This window comes from Symphalangus syndactylus, chromosome 15 (genome assembly GCF_028878055.3).
Source record: "Symphalangus syndactylus isolate Jambi chromosome 15, NHGRI_mSymSyn1-v2.1_pri, whole genome shotgun sequence".
NCBI classification, from domain to species: domain Eukaryota; kingdom Metazoa; phylum Chordata; class Mammalia; order Primates; family Hylobatidae; genus Symphalangus; species Symphalangus syndactylus.
The window spans coordinates 15,172,908-15,191,727 of NC_072437.2; positions in this window are offsets into that span (position 1 = coordinate 15,172,908).

Below are 18,820 nucleotides of genomic sequence, written 5' to 3' on the forward strand. Positions count from 1 at the left end.
TTAGAAAGAAAAAATAATAAAATAAAGTAAGTGTGTGACATGTGTCGGATTTTTATTATACCATTGCGTATCTATGAGATGAGAAAAGAGGTTGTAAATAGAGATATAAATGTGGCTATCAACAGTGTATTGTTGGTATTGGAAGCTATAAGAGTTGGGGAGACTGCTGAGGATCAAAGATTATGCAATAGGTGGCACAGGATGAATGGAAGAGCAGAGACCAGTGAAGGGAACTGATAAGCACCAGCCAAATGATAGTAGAAAATCCATGAAAATGTGTGTCACCAATGCCAAAGAAAATATTTGAAAGCCAGAAGACTCATCAGGCATGTTGGCAGCTGCTGAGAAGCTCAGCAAAATTAATGACTAACGTTTAAGCAGCAAAGACATTTTTGACTTTTGACAATTGTTTCAATGCTATTAGCTTTGAGTTGATGAATAAATGTGAAGTTAGATAAGAAGGAAAAAAAACAGAGAGGTAGAATCTGGAAGAGGAATGTGGAATCCCAAGATAATTTGTTTGTAGATGGATACCTAGTTTGCATATTCAAGTTATTTTGGGACCACAGGAAAAGTATTGAAATGTTGCTTCTTTGTGGCCCTTCTTTATGAATAAGGAGTTGCATATTCTAATATCCATATTTTTCCATATACACAACCATTGGCATTTTAGAAAACCACAGAAAAATACCTCGCATTCCACATATGAAATGATTTTCTGAATGTCACACTGGGAACTGTAGAAACGATTAGGATGATACAAATGTAATTGTGATTTTTGTCATTAAAAGTCATGGCAAAACTGCAATTACTTTTTCACCAACCTAATACATTAAGGGTATGTCAAGTGGTTGGGTTCACTGAGCACCCAGACACACACCTATCAGTGTTAGGGGGACCCAACAGCTTCCAAGTAAATGACAGCAGGTTTCTACACAGCAGCCAAGATGTGACTCAGCTTCATAATTAATCTTCATTATAACGATTCACTATATTTGACCTTGGTCACCCCTTCTCTATTTATGTTACCACTTTACCCAATCTCTGTGCCATATGTATTATAGAACTTAAATTTATACAGTAAATAACAGGAAACTCATCACATGCACATGTATTTACCTTAGCTTCTCATGGTTCTCTTGTCCCTCCGATAATAGAATAACCAAGAGTTTTATGTCCCATATTTTACACTCACCACATTCTGTTCTTCCTTGCTTTCTTTTACAAATTATCCTCTGCCATCAAATCAAAACGGCATTAGTAAATAAAATACAGACCCTAAAGAACAAGAGTCAATTACACATGTTCTATTACATATTTTTATTTGCAAATCAGTTTATATTAAGTTATATACATTAATATTCTCATTTTATATTGTAATAATTTTATATGCTCATAGTGATGTTACTCATAAAAACTCATAAGAATTATCTGCATCCTCTAAAGTTATCTAACTTAGGCCTTGGCTATATTTAATCATTTCTTTGTATATAAATATAAATATATATATATATACACACACACATATGTATATACACACACATATATACATGGAGAGAGAGAGAGAAGCTATCAACAGTGTAAACAGACAACCTACAGAAAGATAGGTTGTGTGTTTATGAGTATATACACATATGAGTATATACGTATATACTATTTTGGAAGAATAGTTTGAAACTATATAAATCACAGAACTATGTTTTAATGGCCATGCCCTATAATTAACTCTATAGAGCATGTCTGAATTAAATTCTCTCATTTGAATTTTGCAAGGAGAGTATGTAACTTCTTTTTTTTTTTTTTTTTTTTTGAGACGGAGTCTCGCTCTGTCACCCAGGCTGGAGTGCAGTGGCGCAATCTCCGCTCACTGCAAGCTCCGCCTCCCGGGTTCACGCCATTCTCCTGCCTCAGCCTCTCCGAGTAGCTGGGACTACAGGCGCCCGCCACCACGCCCGGCTAATTTTTTTGTATTTTTAGTAGAGACGGGGTTTCACCGTGGTCTCGATCTCCTGACCTCGTGATCCGCCCGCCTCGGCCTCCCAAAGTGCTGGGATTACAAGCGTGAGCCACCGCGCCCGGCGAGAGTATGTAACTTCTATAGTGCTTGTGGCACGATAATATTTGCCACCTCAAGATGTCTACATCCTAACCTGTGGGTCCTTTATTACCTTACGTAGCAACAGAGACTTTACAGGTGTGATGACGATAAGGATCTTGTGATGAGAAGGTTATGCTGGCTTAGACAGGCGAACTAAATGTAATCACAAGGATTCTACAAGAGGGAAGGAGGCAAGGAGAGAGAAAATAAACACAGCAAAGGAAGTGAAGGTCAGAGTTGGAGAGCAATGTGTAGATGGTCCTCTGCTTGTCTTGAAGGGGCAGGAGCCAGAAGCCAAAAATGCCTTTTCAGAAACTGGGAAAGACAAGGAAATGGAATCTCTCCCAGAGGCTGCAGAAAGGTCACAGCCCTCAGGACAGATTTATTTCAACCCGATTAAACCCGTTTCATACTTCTGACCTCCAGAACTAAAAGATAATAAATTTGTGTTCAGCCAATAGGTTTATGGTGATTTGTTTTAGCAGCAATAGGCATCTAATACAGTATTTTATAATTACCTAATGTTTATAATGTAATTTTTCAACCATACCTTGTTAGTGATTTCAGTATTGCTTTAGGTAGCTGTGGCCATTCACATTCAAACAGTGACAAGCGTGGGGCTGCAGGAGAGAAAGAAAAGCCAGGCAACCCTGGTATAAATGTGAGATTGCTTGCAAGGACTCCGAAGGTCAGGAGAGCAGGCACAACTAAATCCCTGCCTCCCTGGTGACTGAATACCTTAGAAATTTCACCTTCTGACTTAGCTGGAGGGCGATGTGCACTGCCACAGAGCAGCTTGGGCTCTGGCGTCTCAGGCTGGAGTCTCATTCCCTAAAAAACTGATAAGAATTACCTGCACCCTCCTAACAGAGTATACCCATGAAGTAACTGAAAGGAGTAATCAAGAAATGTACGTGTTAATGTATTTCTGTCAATATTTTCATTCCTATAACATGTGTGCCAGCTTCATGTGTCTTAGAAAATCCAGAGAATACTCATCTTTTCTCTCCAGTGTAAACCATCTATCAGTTCTGAAGCAATTCAGAAATAGATCCAAAAATATTTCTATGGATGTGGAACAAATTTAGGATGTTTCCCTTTCTGGCATTTAGCTGATAGTGCACAATAAAAATGAGGAAAGATTTTTTTTAAGTACCCTGGGAAAAATATAAATCTTGGGGAATCCAAATTTGAATTACTGTTTAACCAATCAGCAGCATTTTTGTGCTTTATTATCTTTGTCTGTGTTTAAAATTTGAATAAACCTACTTGTACAACAGAAATCTTTCCAAACTCTGCCCCACGTAACAATGTATTTTCAGGTTAACTAGAGACCCGAAATGATGACATTCTATTATCCCATTAAAATCCCCCTATTCGTGTGTGTCAGAGCTTTTTATAAAAGTATAAGAGAAATAAATGTGAATAAATCTCACTTAGCTTGCTCAAATTAACACTTGAAAAATATGTGAGTCATGCCATAAGGGCTGTGACACACAAAGAAAAAAGAATTATTCCCAGTGATAATCATGAAGTTGCTGGGCTTGATGGTTGGTTTCTTTTTTTTTTTTTTTCATTTCTTTTTTTTTCTTTTTTGCAGCTGTGTGCAAATTATTATATATCAATGGCCATGGGGAAACATTGTCAACATCTGGAGTTTTTATTAAACAAATACCAACAGCTATCATTTGATTGCTCTTTCCCAAAGCAGAGATTAAATAATAGTCTATCAGACACCTGCTGCATGAAATTCATCAGAGCAGCCTGCCCTCTCCATCAGGCATAAACTGGTATCTTCCCTGCCTCCGCCAGCACACAAAACTTGTCATTGTGAGCACCAGTGTGTTTGTGAGTGACTAAAACTGGAAATAGAAGAAAAGAATACTGATCAGTGGGGAACACACACTCTTCCTTATTTAAATGGAAATGTTTATAAAAATTGAAAATGTCATTGTATCATAACATGGTCATGTATTTTTCTGAGAATTTTAAACTCTGCATGTTCTTTTATTACAGCATTAACATGCTTTTAAGGATTATTCGTACCTCATAAGAGCAGGCAGGGATCACAATGATTTTCAGAGATAGAAATGGTGGGATCCCATTAAAACAAAAGCTATCAGAACTGGAGTAAGATAATACTTATTTGTTATTTGCATACATGTTTTCAATAAGTTTGAGAGTTGTATGTCTTGAAAATTGGACTATTGGCCTAAATTTCAACTGTCACATTGCCAATTTAATGCACTGGTCATATTAGATAGAAATAGCTTTAAGATACCATGTGGCAACACTTTTCCCAAAGACAGTGGGCCTCCCCATGTTGAAGGAAGTACAAGTACAACACGTGTTGTTAATGAGCACTGTTTGAAATTATTTATATCTGTGCTACAAAAAATGTGGTCCTGAAACCAGCAACATCAAGATTGCCTGGGGACTGCTTAGGAATGTAAATTCCTAGACTCCACAATTAGACCTAGTGGATCCATTTTTGGAAGTGGGGTCAAATATCAGTGTTTTATCAGGGCTTTTTGAAGATTTGTATGCAAACTAAATGAGAGAACCATTAAACCTTCCTCATCAAAAAGTTACTCTTCTGTTTTATTTTGTACATTTTTTCAGACATGCATGACTATCTAGCACCTTTTCAAAATTTAATTTTAAATGGAGGTGACAATATGCAGGAGGAATAGCCACTTTAGTTGAGATAGAGTAAAATTGCTTGGAGTGAAAAAGTTTTCGAGGCTAAGGAAAAGCCTTCATGGGGATGTAGCGTTTGAAAGTGCTTTCCAGGTTATAAACCTAAATACAACAGTGGAAGTAATTCTTAAAGAGATAGATTAATGTTACTCTGACTACCATGGCATAGACTTTTTGTTCTTAAGATACTACAAAAATGTTTATACAATAGTAAGTGCATCACTTAGGTGTGTTTTCAAATAAAGTTAATGAATTCAATGTGGCTTAGAATTAAAGTTTATTAATTTCACATAATAAAAACTTGTTGTCAGGAAAGTTGCTGAAAATAAATATTAGCAATATTAGTATTTTGCAGTTCTCTTGCTTTACTTCCAGAGTTACAATATACAGTAGTCCCCCGTTATACATTCTAAGGCCTCCAGTGAATGCCTGAAACCACACATAATAGCAAACTCTCAATATACAGGACTGTGTTTTTTCTATATATGCATAGCTATTATAAAGTTTAACTTAAAAATTAGGCACAATAAGAGATTAACAATAATAACATACAATAATAATAAAAAGAGGACAATTATTACAATATGCCAGCATCACTACTCTTGTGCTTTGGGGACATTCTTTTTTTGTTTGTTTTTTTTGAGATGGAGTCTCACTCTGTCACCCAGGCTGGAGTGCGGTGGCGCGATCTCGGCTCACTGCAAGCTCTGCCCCCAGGTTCACGCCATTCTCCTGCCTCAGCCTCCCGAGTAGCTGGGACTACAGGCGCCTGCCACCACGCCCGGCTAATTTTTTTGTATCTTTAGTAGAGACAGGGTTTCACCATGTTGGCCAGGATGGTCTCAATCTCTTGACCTCGTGATCCACCCGCCTCGGCCTCCCAAAGTGCTGGGATTACAGGCGTGAGCCACCGCGCCCGGCCTGGGGCCATTCTTAAATAAAATAAGTGTTACTTGAACGCAGGCTCTGTGATACAATGACAGTTGATCTGATCACCGAGGCAGCTAAGTGACTCACATGTGGGAAGCCTAGACAGCATAGAACCACTGGGCAAACAGATAATTCTTCTTCCAGGCAGGTTGGAGCGGAAGTGTGAAAGATTTCATCACATTACATAGAATGGCTCACAATTAAAAACTCAAGAGTTGTGTATTTCTGGAATTTCCCATTTAATATTTTCAGACCATGAGTGACTATAGGACATTAAAACCGTGGATAGTGAAACCACGGATAAGGGATAGCGACTGTATCATCAACTTCATGTTCAGGAAAACTAAAAAAGGAAAGATACCACATGAGATGTAGGTGTCTCTTTAATCAGAAAGGCAAATCCATTTTTAAAATCCTACAACAGGCCTTGAATTAGGGCCTACTGTCACACAATGGCAACTGTAATGAGGGGTAGTGATAGAGACGGGAGTGGGAATCAATTTGAGGTCAGCCCACTAAAAATATCTGTCTGGAGTTGCCACAAACTATGTTTACAAGACCCAGATCACTTTTTTGATCAATGCTTTTATAATCAATAGATGACATTTATTTAGTGATTCATGTCAATTACCAACATCTCCTGGAAACAAGCGAGTTGAATTAACTCTACTAAAGTGTTTAAGAATGAACATCTTTCTATAGGCTTTCTGCTTCTGATGATTCCAGTAATGGGTTTAATGCATGCGATAGAAAGAACTTAAGCAGTCATTTTCCCAAACCCCTATCGCCAAGAAGATTTACTAATATAAAACAGATGTTCATATACTACTTCCACATTTACCTAGGGACATGGACGGCATGGTTTTTCTCAGTGACCTATCCTAGCATCTCTGTGGATGCGACCTAAAGGATGCTAGCCCAGGACATGGAACTTTGTCAAGCACGGCTTTGGCAGCAGCAGGGAGCTGAACTCAATGAACTTTCAAGGTCTCTTCTAAGGATATTATCAGATTGGCCTGCCTGTGTAGTCTCAGGACTTGTTTATATCCACATGAGGTCAATACTGTCTCCCTCCTACTAATTTTCCTGCCATCTGTGCTGCCAGATGTAGTGAGAACAGGGAAGGCACTCCACCCTTGGGAAGAAAAGGCAGCTCCTCCCAACTGCTCTGGCTCAGCCTCAGAATTGATTCTTCCCTTTGTTCCAGGATATCTGTGCTCTCATTTGCCAACACTAAAGGTCTGTTTACAAAACGAGGTTGAAAATAGCCATGCATTTAGTGCAGAAATGATTTATGGCAAATGGATTAATATTACATTTATTTATTTATTTGTGCTATTTATAAAATACTTGGGAACTTATTTGCTAGCTAGATTACAGCTTGGTATCATTGAGTGATTGACCAAAGATAATTGAGATAAGATTCACTCAGAGAAGGAATTAAAAGGAGTATACGTTAAAGAAAGTCAAGTCCTGAGATCATTCTATGACAGGGAGAGAGAAGATATTCTAGAAGTTTCTACTTCTATTCCTAGCACAAATTTGCAAATTATTCCAAGAATGAGAGATACACCAAAGCAGACAAGTTATGTACTGAGGGCATAAAAGCTACCTCCACCTTTACTATTTCTGGCCGTGCATGTTTTTCTTATTCTTTTTTACCCTTGATATTATAGAACTGAGAATCATGTGAAGTTTTGGGGAAATGTATTCCTCATACTTAAGTCACCCTTTTGCAAAGTGTGAGAACTAGAAAGGACTTCCAAGGTCACCCATCTAACTCTTTTCATGTTACAGATACAACTAAGGTTTGCAGAGATGAGGTGATATTCTCCTACACTTTATCGTGCAGTTTTGTAAAGTAAATTGTGCATTCTCATAAGGATCAATTTCATAATATGTTTGGTATTTTAATATTTTTAGATAATTACTTTTCACACACCCATCCATTAATTTTATCAACCAAATTAAACTTTGTATTTATTGAGTGGGGAAAATCAATTATCTTTATGCTATATGAATACTGACATCTTTTAAGACTAAATCTAAATTAAGATTAAACATTCCTAATGCTCTCCTGATGTTCGTGAAAACTAGATGCTTGACTGGATTGAATAGAGACTGATAATAACATAGTAATAATAACAGATGATAAGTTTAGTCTATACAAGCTCTGCTTTTTATTCTGTGTGTGTGTGTGTGTGTGTGTGTGTGTGTGGCTTTTTTGTATGTTTGTGTTTGTCATTGTTTTTATTTTATTTTTTAACTTGGGGAACTCACCTAACTTACCAGGACTCTCATTACCATAAATTGAAAACACTGGTCAACAAATGAATCAATTGAGTCCCTAAGCTTCATCTTTGTGATAGAAAATAACATATTTTAGTTTTAATAAATTTTAAATGTAATTTAAATAAATCATTCAAAGGCTATTCTGGAAGGAAGTAAAGAGAAATCTGTCAGCAGAGACAAGTTCAACGTGGGCTCCAGATTTCTGACCACAAACCCGAAATCACAGGGGGCTCAAGGGCAAAGATCAGGAGGAATATTTTGGGAAGCCCAGTCAGCTGAAAGGAAACTACAAACTTACGATCTCAGATTTGGGATCTGGCCACCCACTCCTATTTGGTCAGATCGCATCAATTTCAATGCGTGATTTATCCGTGCTTAACTACCCCTGTGGCTTTGCAACTCCTGGCAGTTTTAGTCAAACTAACTTAAAAATTAATTTCCAAATCCCTTGGGAAATTGGAACTGAAGTGTGTAAATGTTTGCAGGATTTGATTATTCACAATATTTCAACTATAAATGTTATTGGACATTATTAATAAGGAGAACTGGTCTCGATTTTCATATTTTATATATAATATAAAAATATATTTTTTAGTGGATGCATGAATATATACTGCTTTTAATTCCATTATATTCACCCTATGCTTCCATAAACTAAAAGGCAGTTATGTCTATGGTAGTTTTGTCATATATACAGTTCTACATTATGCTGATTTTAAATTTTATATCTAACTGAGATTTTACAATCAAGTGAGCAATGTAAATGACAAGGTAGGATTGGTAAGAAACCTCAGGAAAAGTACCTCTCTTAGGAGCAAAATCGAACAAGAAATAAAGTACACATTGGGTTCACTGGGGGAAAATTTCAGGGCAAGACATTCTTTATGCTTTTGTGAGTTCTCTTCAGTGTTGGGAGCCTGCAGTCATGGAAAGTATGCAACTTCATTAAACTTCCGAAGTACCTTGGCACTGCTCTTCTGAGGAACACAGTGGCCAGCATTAGTGGGCACTAGGATAGGGGCGTTAACAGACAGCTCACCTGAATGGTCACTCACACAAAAATTCCACCAAAACCTAAGACATTTCCTTTCCAAAAAATCAGAAGAGAGATGGGATGCAAATCCTTCGAGCAAACGAAAGACTCTAAAAGAAAAGTAACTTTGAAATGATCAGTCCTTTTTTTTTTTTTGTGCTTGAGCTTATTTATTTAAAATTTCAAGACGTTATTTATCTGTTAAGGATTTTTTTAAATTGAAGCATAACTTACCGTAAAATCCACCCTTTTTGGTTTATAGTTCTTGAGTTCTGACAACTGTATACATTCACAGAACTACCACCACAACTAAAATATAGAACCTCCATGTAACCCCCAAACTCCCATATGCTGCTCCTTTTAGCCAGGCCATTCCTTCATCAAGCAACCACTAATCTGTTTTTAGTGCCTGTAATTTTGCTTCTTCTGGCTTTTTCACTCAGCATGCCTTTGAGATTGATCCATTTTGTTGAGTGTATCAATGGAAAAATGCTTAACATCACTAATCATTAGAGAAATGCAAATCAAAACCGCAATGAGATACCATCTCACACCAGCCAGAATGGCTATTATTAAAAAGTCAAAAAATAACAGATGTTGGCAGGGTTGTGGAGAAAAGGGAATGCTTATGCACTGCCGTTGGGAATATAAACTATGAATAGTTCAGTCATTGTGGAATGCAGTTTGGTGATTTCTCAAAGAACTCAAAGCAGAATTTCCATTTGATTCAGCAATCCCATTATTGGGTATATACCCAAAGGAATATAAATCATTCTACCATAAAGACACAGAAATGCACATGTTCATCGCAGCACATTCACAATAGCAAATACATGGAATCAACCTAAATGTCCATCAATGGTAGACTGGATAAAGAAAATGTGCTACATAGATACCATGGAATACTATGTGGCTGTTAAAAGGAATGAGATAATGTTCTTTGAAGCAACATGGATGGAGCCGGAGGCCATTATCCTAAGAAAACTAATGCAGACACGAGAAACCAAATACCACATGTTCTCACTTATAAGTGGAAGCTAAACTTTGAATACATGTGGACACAAAGAAGGGAACAACAGGCACCAGGGCCTACTTGAAGGCGAAGTATGGGAGGAGGGCGAGGCTGGGTAAACTACCTGTTCAGTACTATGCTTATGACCTCCCTGACAAAATAATTTTCACAGCAAGCCCCATCGACATGCAATTTACCTATCTAACAAACCTGTCCATGTGCCCCTAAACCTAAAAGTTAAAAAAGTAAAAAACAAAAATAAATAAAAAGAACGGGAGTACATATCCAGATAATGGAATACTGCTCAGCAATAACAGACCAGTCCTCTTTTTGTTCCTGGTTTCTAATTTCTCCAGCCTTTTCTGAGTATTAAGCCCACCCCCCCGTTCAGCTCATGTGAGCTTATTCATTTTTAGAGGAAATGATGACTGATTCATGAATTGCTAAGAAGAGTCTATTTGATTTTTACAACTTAATTTGTTAAAATTGTGTCCTTTGACAGGAGCCAAATTGCCTCTTGCACTATTTTTTTTTCCTGGACATTTGCTGCTAAATCTTGGAAGGAGGTGAAACATGAAGTTACCTCAGTTTGCCTTTAATATTTCCATTGCCTTTAGACTTGAAATTGTTTACCTTCTAAGAAAAGTACAACTATAGCAATCTCTTTGGTAGTTCCTTAGTAGTAATTCTTTTCAGGTTTCTAAGAAAGAAACACCTGTAGAATCTTTGTGTTTTCTTGTAGCAGGAATCACCTTCGTTAATTTTCTATGGATTTAGCAGACCCCTGAGGGGATTTTGACAAAGAATCATAGGTAGAAGAGAGACTCCAAGGATAGGTAGAAAGTTACCAAAGATGAAGAACCAGGTTGATATTTTTATCCTGGCCCCTGAGATATAATAAAAAGAGCACTGGGTCTGAAGTCATGGAGCCTACTTTTACATCCCAGCTCTGCCAGTTATTATAAAACCTGGAGCGGTGAGCTGGGTTTTATAAGCCTCAGTTTTTCTTCTACAATAAAGTAGAATGAAGATAACCTCTTTTCCTTGGGATGTGCATGATAACTAACAGGGCGCATAGAAACACTTAACTGGTCAATGTTAACTATTCAGGAAGCATTTATAAAAATTAACTGCATCTGAATGTATATATTAATTTAGATATTCTTGAGTATTTCTCTGAGGATTAAGTTCACTTTTAATTTATCTAATGCTGTCTTTGATATGTACCTAAAAATTACATTCTATAATTTATGCAAGCTCCAGATTTGGGATTCATTCTATCTACTCATTATGCTTCCCTTTCCAAAGTCCTTTAGACTAAAGGATATTCTGGGAAAACAAATAGTAGTAGAAGTTTATCGGCCATATATGGTCATGGGAAATGAAGGCCCTCCCAAAAAAACTTCCTAAAGAAGAGGCCATTTGTTATCATGTCACTGGATTTCAGGATCAGTATTGGAAGAAAACATAATAATTTTTCTTTCCTGAATTCTATTTATCCATTATAGAACAAATTACTTCCAGTTACCACTGGATTTTTATTAGAAATAATTATATAAAACAGTGTGGGGTTGAGAAATGGAGATATCTCTATAATTTAGAACCAGCTACTTGGCTTCAAAAAATAACTTAGACAAATCCTTGTAGTGTAAAAGTTTGAATAAAAACCAGACATATTAACATAAGAAGAGGTAGATTTTTAAGAAGATCAATTACATATATTGGAAGTATGCCCTTTAAATTTAATATAGCAAATAATTGGGATATATTTTAGACTAAATATGATGAACACAGTCAAAAAATAGTGAATTACAAAATAGAAATAAAGGGCTTATACAAAATGTAGCATACAGAGTCAAAAATATAAATATTAAGAAACATTAGAATAGTAAGAGAATTTAATTTTTATTTAGTAGGATAAAAATCCAACTATAGCAATCTCTTTGATAATACCTTAGTAGTAATTCTTTTCAGGTTTCTAAGAAAGAAACACCTGTAGAATCTGTGTTTTCTTGTAGAAGGAATCACCTTCGTTAATTTTCTTTTTTTTTTTTTTTTGAGACAGAGTCTTGCTCTGTCGCCCGGGCTGGAGTGCAGTGGCGCAATCTCGGCTCACTGCAAGCTCCGCCTCCCGGGTTCACGCCATTCTCCTGCCTCAGCCTCCGAGTAGCTGGGACTACAGGCGCCCGCCACCGCGCCCGGCTAATTTTTTGTATTTTTTAGTAGAGACGGGGTTTCACCGTGGTCTCGATCTCCTGACCTCGTGATCCGCCCGCCTCGGCCTCCCAAAGTGCTGGGATTACAAGCGTGAGCCACCACGCCCGGCCCACCTTCGTTAATTTTCTATGGATTTAGCAGACCCCTGAGGAGAATATGACAAAGAATCGTGGGTAAAAAAGAGACTCCAAGGATAGGTAGAAAGTTACCAAAGATGAAAAACCAGGTTTATATTTTTATCCTGGCCCCTGAGATATAATAAAAAGAGCACTGGATCTGAAGTCACGGAACCTACTTTTACATCCCAGTTATTTAGTAGAATAAAAATTAAATTCTCAAAATATATCTAGTAGTAATTGCAAAAGAAGTCAAAAATAAAAATAAAAATGTTGCGAGAAACCATAAAAGATATACATGATAATTTCCCAGAATTTAAAAATGAGTAGAGTTTTTTTCACTGCAGGTGACTGTGAATACCACAAAAGATGAAAAAAAAATTAGGTAGGTTGTAGGAATATTAAATACTAGTACTAATATAAATTTGTAAAAACTTATTTTTATAAGAAACATATATGTATGAAGAAAATTAGATAAACAGAAACAATAAATAGCATAAAGTCAATAGCAGCGTTATTGACAATAGCCAGAAGGTGGAAGTAAACTAAATACCCAGAAATGAATTCTGTTATATGCTACAACGTGATGAACCTTGAGGACATTATGCTAAGTAAAATAGAGCAGTTACAAAAAATCAAAAACTGTTTGCACATATATGAGATATCTAAAGTAGTCAAATGAACAGAAACAAAAAATAGAAAGGTGGTTACCAAGAGATGTGGGGAGGAAGTAAACGAGAGGGTCTTAGTGGCTGTAGAATTTCAGGTTTGTGAGTTGAAAAGGTTCTGAAGATCTGTTCATCAATGCGTGTAAATATATATATATATGCGTGTGTGTGTATTTATTTATATATAAATTTAGTAAATTATTTTGCAATAGCAGTTGACCTCCAAAAATCTGTATTAAATGATTTCATAATTAATTTAATAAATATTAATAATTTAATAAATTAATTCAATATATAAATATATATTTAATGCTACTGAATTGTAGTGTTAATATAACTTAAATAGATATATTTAATACTACTGAATATATATATTTTATATATGTAACACTACTAAATATATATATTTCATACAGGTATTTTTAACACTACTGAATTGTAGAGTTAATATAAATTAAAAGAGTTACATTGTAAATTTCGTTATGCATATTTTTTAACCAAAATTTTAAAAAACTTAAAGGCAACGATTAACAACTTCAAAGTAATCAGAGAAAATAACTGTCAACTGGTAATATTATACTCAGCTCAATAAATCAAGAGTAATAAAAATAAAATCATCTTCCAAGAGCAGTTGAGCTCCAAAAATCTGTATTAAATGGATTGTTGAAGAACCCATCTACTTAAAAAGGGAAAAAATCCTGTTAATGTTAAAAACTGGGTTGAAACAACACTAACATGGCAGATATATATATATATATCATGTATATTTCTTTTAAAAATATGGGGAAATACTCAGAATTTTAATGTCATAAAATACCTGTATTAAAACTAAGCAAATGGCAGACTTAGTGGTTAAAGTTTAGAAGCCTTTTTATTATTATTATTATTATTATTATACTTTAAGTTCTAGGGTACATGTGCACAATGTGCAGGTTTGTTACATATGTATCCATGTGCCATGTTGGTGTGCTGCACCCATTAACTTGTCATTTAGCATTAGGTATATCTCCTAATGCTGTCCCTCCCCCCTCCCCACATCCCACAACAGTCCCCAGAGTGTGATGTTCCCCTTCTTGTGTCCATGTGTTCTCACTGTTCAATTCCCACCTATGAGTGAGAACATGCGGTGTTTGGTTTTTTGTCCTTGCGATAGTTTTCTGAGAATGATGGTTTCCAGTTTCATCCATGTCCCTACAAAGGACATGAGCTAATCATTTTTTATGGCTGCATAGTATTCCATGGTGTATATGTGCCACATTTTCTTAATCCAGTCTATCGTTGTTGGACATTTGGGTTGGTTCCAAGTCTTTGCTATTGTGAATAGTGCCGCAATAAACATACATGTGCATGTGTCGTTAAAGCAGCATGATTTATAGTCCTTTGTGTATATACCCAGTAATGGAATGGCTGAGTCAAATGGTATTTCTAGTTCTAGATCCCTGACGAATCGCCACACTGACTTCCACAATGGTTGAACTAGTTTACAGTCCCACCAACAGTGTAAAAGTGTTCCTATTTCTCCACATCCTCTCCAGCACCTGTTGTTTCCTGACTTTTTAATGATCGCCATTCTAACTGGTGTGAGATGGTATCTCATTGTGGTTTTGATTTGCATTTCTCTGATGGCCAGTGATGATGAGCATTTGTTCATTTGTCTTTTGGCTGCATAAATGTCTTCTTTTGAGAAGCGTCTGTCCATGTCCTTCGCCCACTTTTTGATGGGGTTGTTTGTTTTTTTTCTTGTAAATTTGTTTGAGTTCATTGTAGATTCTGGATATTAGCCCTTTGTCAGATGAGTAGGTTGCGAAAATTTTCTCCCATTTTGTAGGTTGCCTGTTCACTCTGCTGGTAGTTTCTTTTGCTGTGCAGAAGCTCGTTAGTTTAGTTAGATCCCATTTGTCAATTTTGGCTTTTGTTGCCATTGCTTTTGGTGTTTTAGACATGAAGTCCTTGCCCATGCCTATGTCCTGAATGGTATTGCCTAGGTTTTCTTCTAGGGTTTTTATGGTTTTAGGTCTAGCATTTAAGTCTTTAATCCATCTTGAATTAATTTTTGTATAAGGTGTAAGGAAGGGATCCAGTTTCAGCTTTCTACATATGGCTAGCCAGTTTTCCCAGCATCAGTTATTAAATAGGGAATCGTTTTCCCATTGCTTGTTTTTGTCAGGTTTGTCAAAGATCAGATGGTTGTAGATATGCGGCATTATTTCTGAGGGCTCTGTTCTGTTCCATTGATCTATGTCTCTGTTGTGGTACCAGTACCATGCTGTTTTGTTTACTGTAGCCTTGTAGTATAGTTTGAAGTCAGGTAGCATGATGCCTCCAGCTTTGTTCTTTTGGCTTAGGATTGACTTGGTGATGTGGGCTCTTTTTTGGTTCCATATGAACTTTAAAGTAGTTTTTTCTAATTCTGTGAAGAAAGTCATTGGTAGCTTGATGGGGATGGCATGGAATCTATAAATTACCTTGGACAGTATGGCCATTTTCATGATATTGATTCTTCCAACCCATGAGCATGGAATGTTCTTCCATTTGTTTGTATCCTCTTTTATTTCATTGAGCAGTGGTTTGTAGTTCTCCTTGAAGAGGTCCTTCACATCTCTTGTAAGTTGGATTCCTAGGTATTTGATTCTCTTTGAAGCAATTGTGAATGGGAGTTCACTCATGATTTGGCTCTCTGTTTGTCTGTGATTGGTGTACAAGAATGCTTGTGATTTTTGTACATTGATTTTGTATCCTGAGACTTTGCTGAAGTTGCTAATCAGCTTAAGGAGATTTTGGGCTGAGACAATGGGGTTTTCTAGATATACAATCATATCATCTGCAAACAGGGACAATTTGACTTCCTCTTTTCCTAATCGAATACCCTTTATTTCCTTCTCCTGCCTGATTGCCCTGGCCAGAACTTCCAGCACTATGTTGAATAGGAGTGGTGAGAGAGGGCATCCCTGTCTTGTGCCAGTTTTCAAAGGGAATGCTTCCAGTTTTTGCCCATTCAGTATGATATTGTCTGTGGGTTTGTCATAGATAGCACTTATGATTTTGAGGTACGTCCCATCAATACCTAATTTATTGAGAGTTTTTAGCATGAAGTGTTGTTGAATTTTGTCAAAAACCTTTTCTGCATCTATTGAGATAATCATGTGGTTTTTGTCTTTGGTTCTGTTTATATGCTGGATTACATTTATTGATTTGCATATGTTGAACCAGCCTTGCATCCCAGGGATGAAGCCCACTTGATCATGGTGGATAAGCTTTTTGATGTGCTGCTGGATTCGGTTTGCCAGTATTTTATTGAGGATTTTTACATCAATGTTCCTCAAGGATATTGGTCTGAAATTCTCTTTTTTGGTTGTGTCTCTGCCAGGCTTTGGTATCAGGATGATGCTGGCCTCATAAAATGTGTTAGGGAGGATTCCCTCTTTTTCTATCGATTGGAATAGTTTCAGAAGGAATGGTACCAGTTCCTCCTTGTACCTCTGGTAGAATTCGGCTGTGAATCCGTCAGGTCCTGGACTCTTTTTGGTTGGTAAGCTATTGATTATTGCCACAATTTCAGAGCCTGTTATTGGTCTATTCAGAGATTCAACTTCTTCCTGGTTCAGTCTTGGGAGGGTGTATTTGTCGAGGAATTTATCCATTTCTTCTAGATTTTCTAGTTTATTTGCATAGAGGTGTTTGTAGTATTCTCTGATGGTAGATTGTATTTCTGTGGGATTGGTGGTGATATCCCCTTTATCATTTTTTATTGCATCTATTTGATTCTTCTCTCTTTTCTTCTTTATTAGTCTTGCTAGCGGTCTATCAATTTTGTTGATCTTTTCAAAAAACCAGCTCCTGGATAGAAGCATTTTAATTGAAGTGTTTTGGTGGTGTTTAAATGAGTTTCCTCTTTGTCATCATTTTTATTCAACATCCACCTAGAAATGTTAACCGAAAGTGCAAAATGCCAGGAAGGAAGCATACAACCAATGATAGCAACAAAACTTAAAAATACTAGAGAAAAGAAAACATGCCTTGTTAACGGAACATATGATTACATTAACTTAGGTATTAGACAATGCATTTGAAGATTGTCTAAAACAAGATTGATTTCACTTTTTTATCAACACACAGACATGTGCATGTGCGCACACACACAAATAGAAAATGTAATAAGAAAGTAAAGGATCCATCATCTCAATAATCAAACCTGTAAGATACTATATTAACCAATACGTGAAACCATTTATGGAATTAATATTAATTATTACCAAATACAGAAGACATAAAAATGGGACATATAATATGCTTAGGCATATTGTAAAATGTCACTATTTCTGAAACTAACCCATATATTCAATGTTTTGAACCCCCATATAATTTTTTAAAATTCAATTTGAGAAGTTGACCTACAATTTTATGAAAGGCTAACGAACTGAAAATAACCTGGATATACTTGAAAACAATAACGTGTATGTCAAGAAAGTGTGGTACCAACACAGGGAATAAAATGGACCAATGGAACAGGAAAGAGAACTCAAACAGATTCTTACATATAAGGACCTGATAAATAACCCCGATGGCACCAAAAATTAGTGTGGAAAGGCAGTACTATTTAAGATCTAGTGAAGAAAAATTGTTTCCTCTTATCTCACCACTCAAAACATATTAATTCTAGGTAGGTAATTGATAAAACTTCCAGAAAATAATACAAAAAATATTCTAATGACTTCAGAGTAAGGTAAAATATGCTACAGCAGAAACGATTAAACATATGATCAATAAATGTGACATTAAAACTTAAAACTTTATTTAATAAAATATGCCATATACATGTTCAAAAGAGAATACTCCCAAAGTGATGTCTGCATTACATTGAACCAACCAGTAATTTGTATTCAAAATTTTAATAGAAAGTCAGTAAAGTAAGGCAAATATACAATCAAACAACCCCATAGAGAAATAGTCAAGGTATATACACAAGTAATTCAGAGAAGAGGGAATGGTATGGCAAAACAAATATTTCAAAAATGATGAAACTGAAACACATTAAGTCAAATGAGAATTAAAATGAAAATAAGATAGTATTCCAGACAAATGAGATTAAGAAAAAGATAGCATTCTGAGGACACCCAGACTAGGTGAGGATATTGTGGGAGGGAACTTTCCAAGCCACATACATTTCCATCACAATTAAAAGAGGTAAACCGATGGATTAGAAGACAAAGACAAACAGATGTGCATCAGTGACATGATCTTAGGGATGGTGCACCCATGTGGATACACATTTTAAAACATCTCATGAAAAAAGCAAGATGCACCATGATATGTAGTAAATATTTACACCAAATATGAACTCTTTAAATTTTAGAAATGCCAGTTTAACAACACTGTTAGAAGATAAAAAATTAAAAATATTGATCATCATTGGGGAGAAAAGAAGTAGGAAAGAGATTGGGAGAGGAAACAAAAAGGAATGTTCAACTGTATCTGATATATAAATATATATATATATAAATATATATATAAAAAAACACAAAAATATATATATAAATATAAAAAATATATATAAATATATAAATATATATAAAAATATATATAAATATATAAATATATATAAATGTATAAATATATAAATATATATAAATGTATAAATATATAAATATATAAATATATATAAATATATAAATATATATAAATATATAAATATATATGAATATATATAAATATATAAATATATATGAATATATATAAATATATATATATAAATAT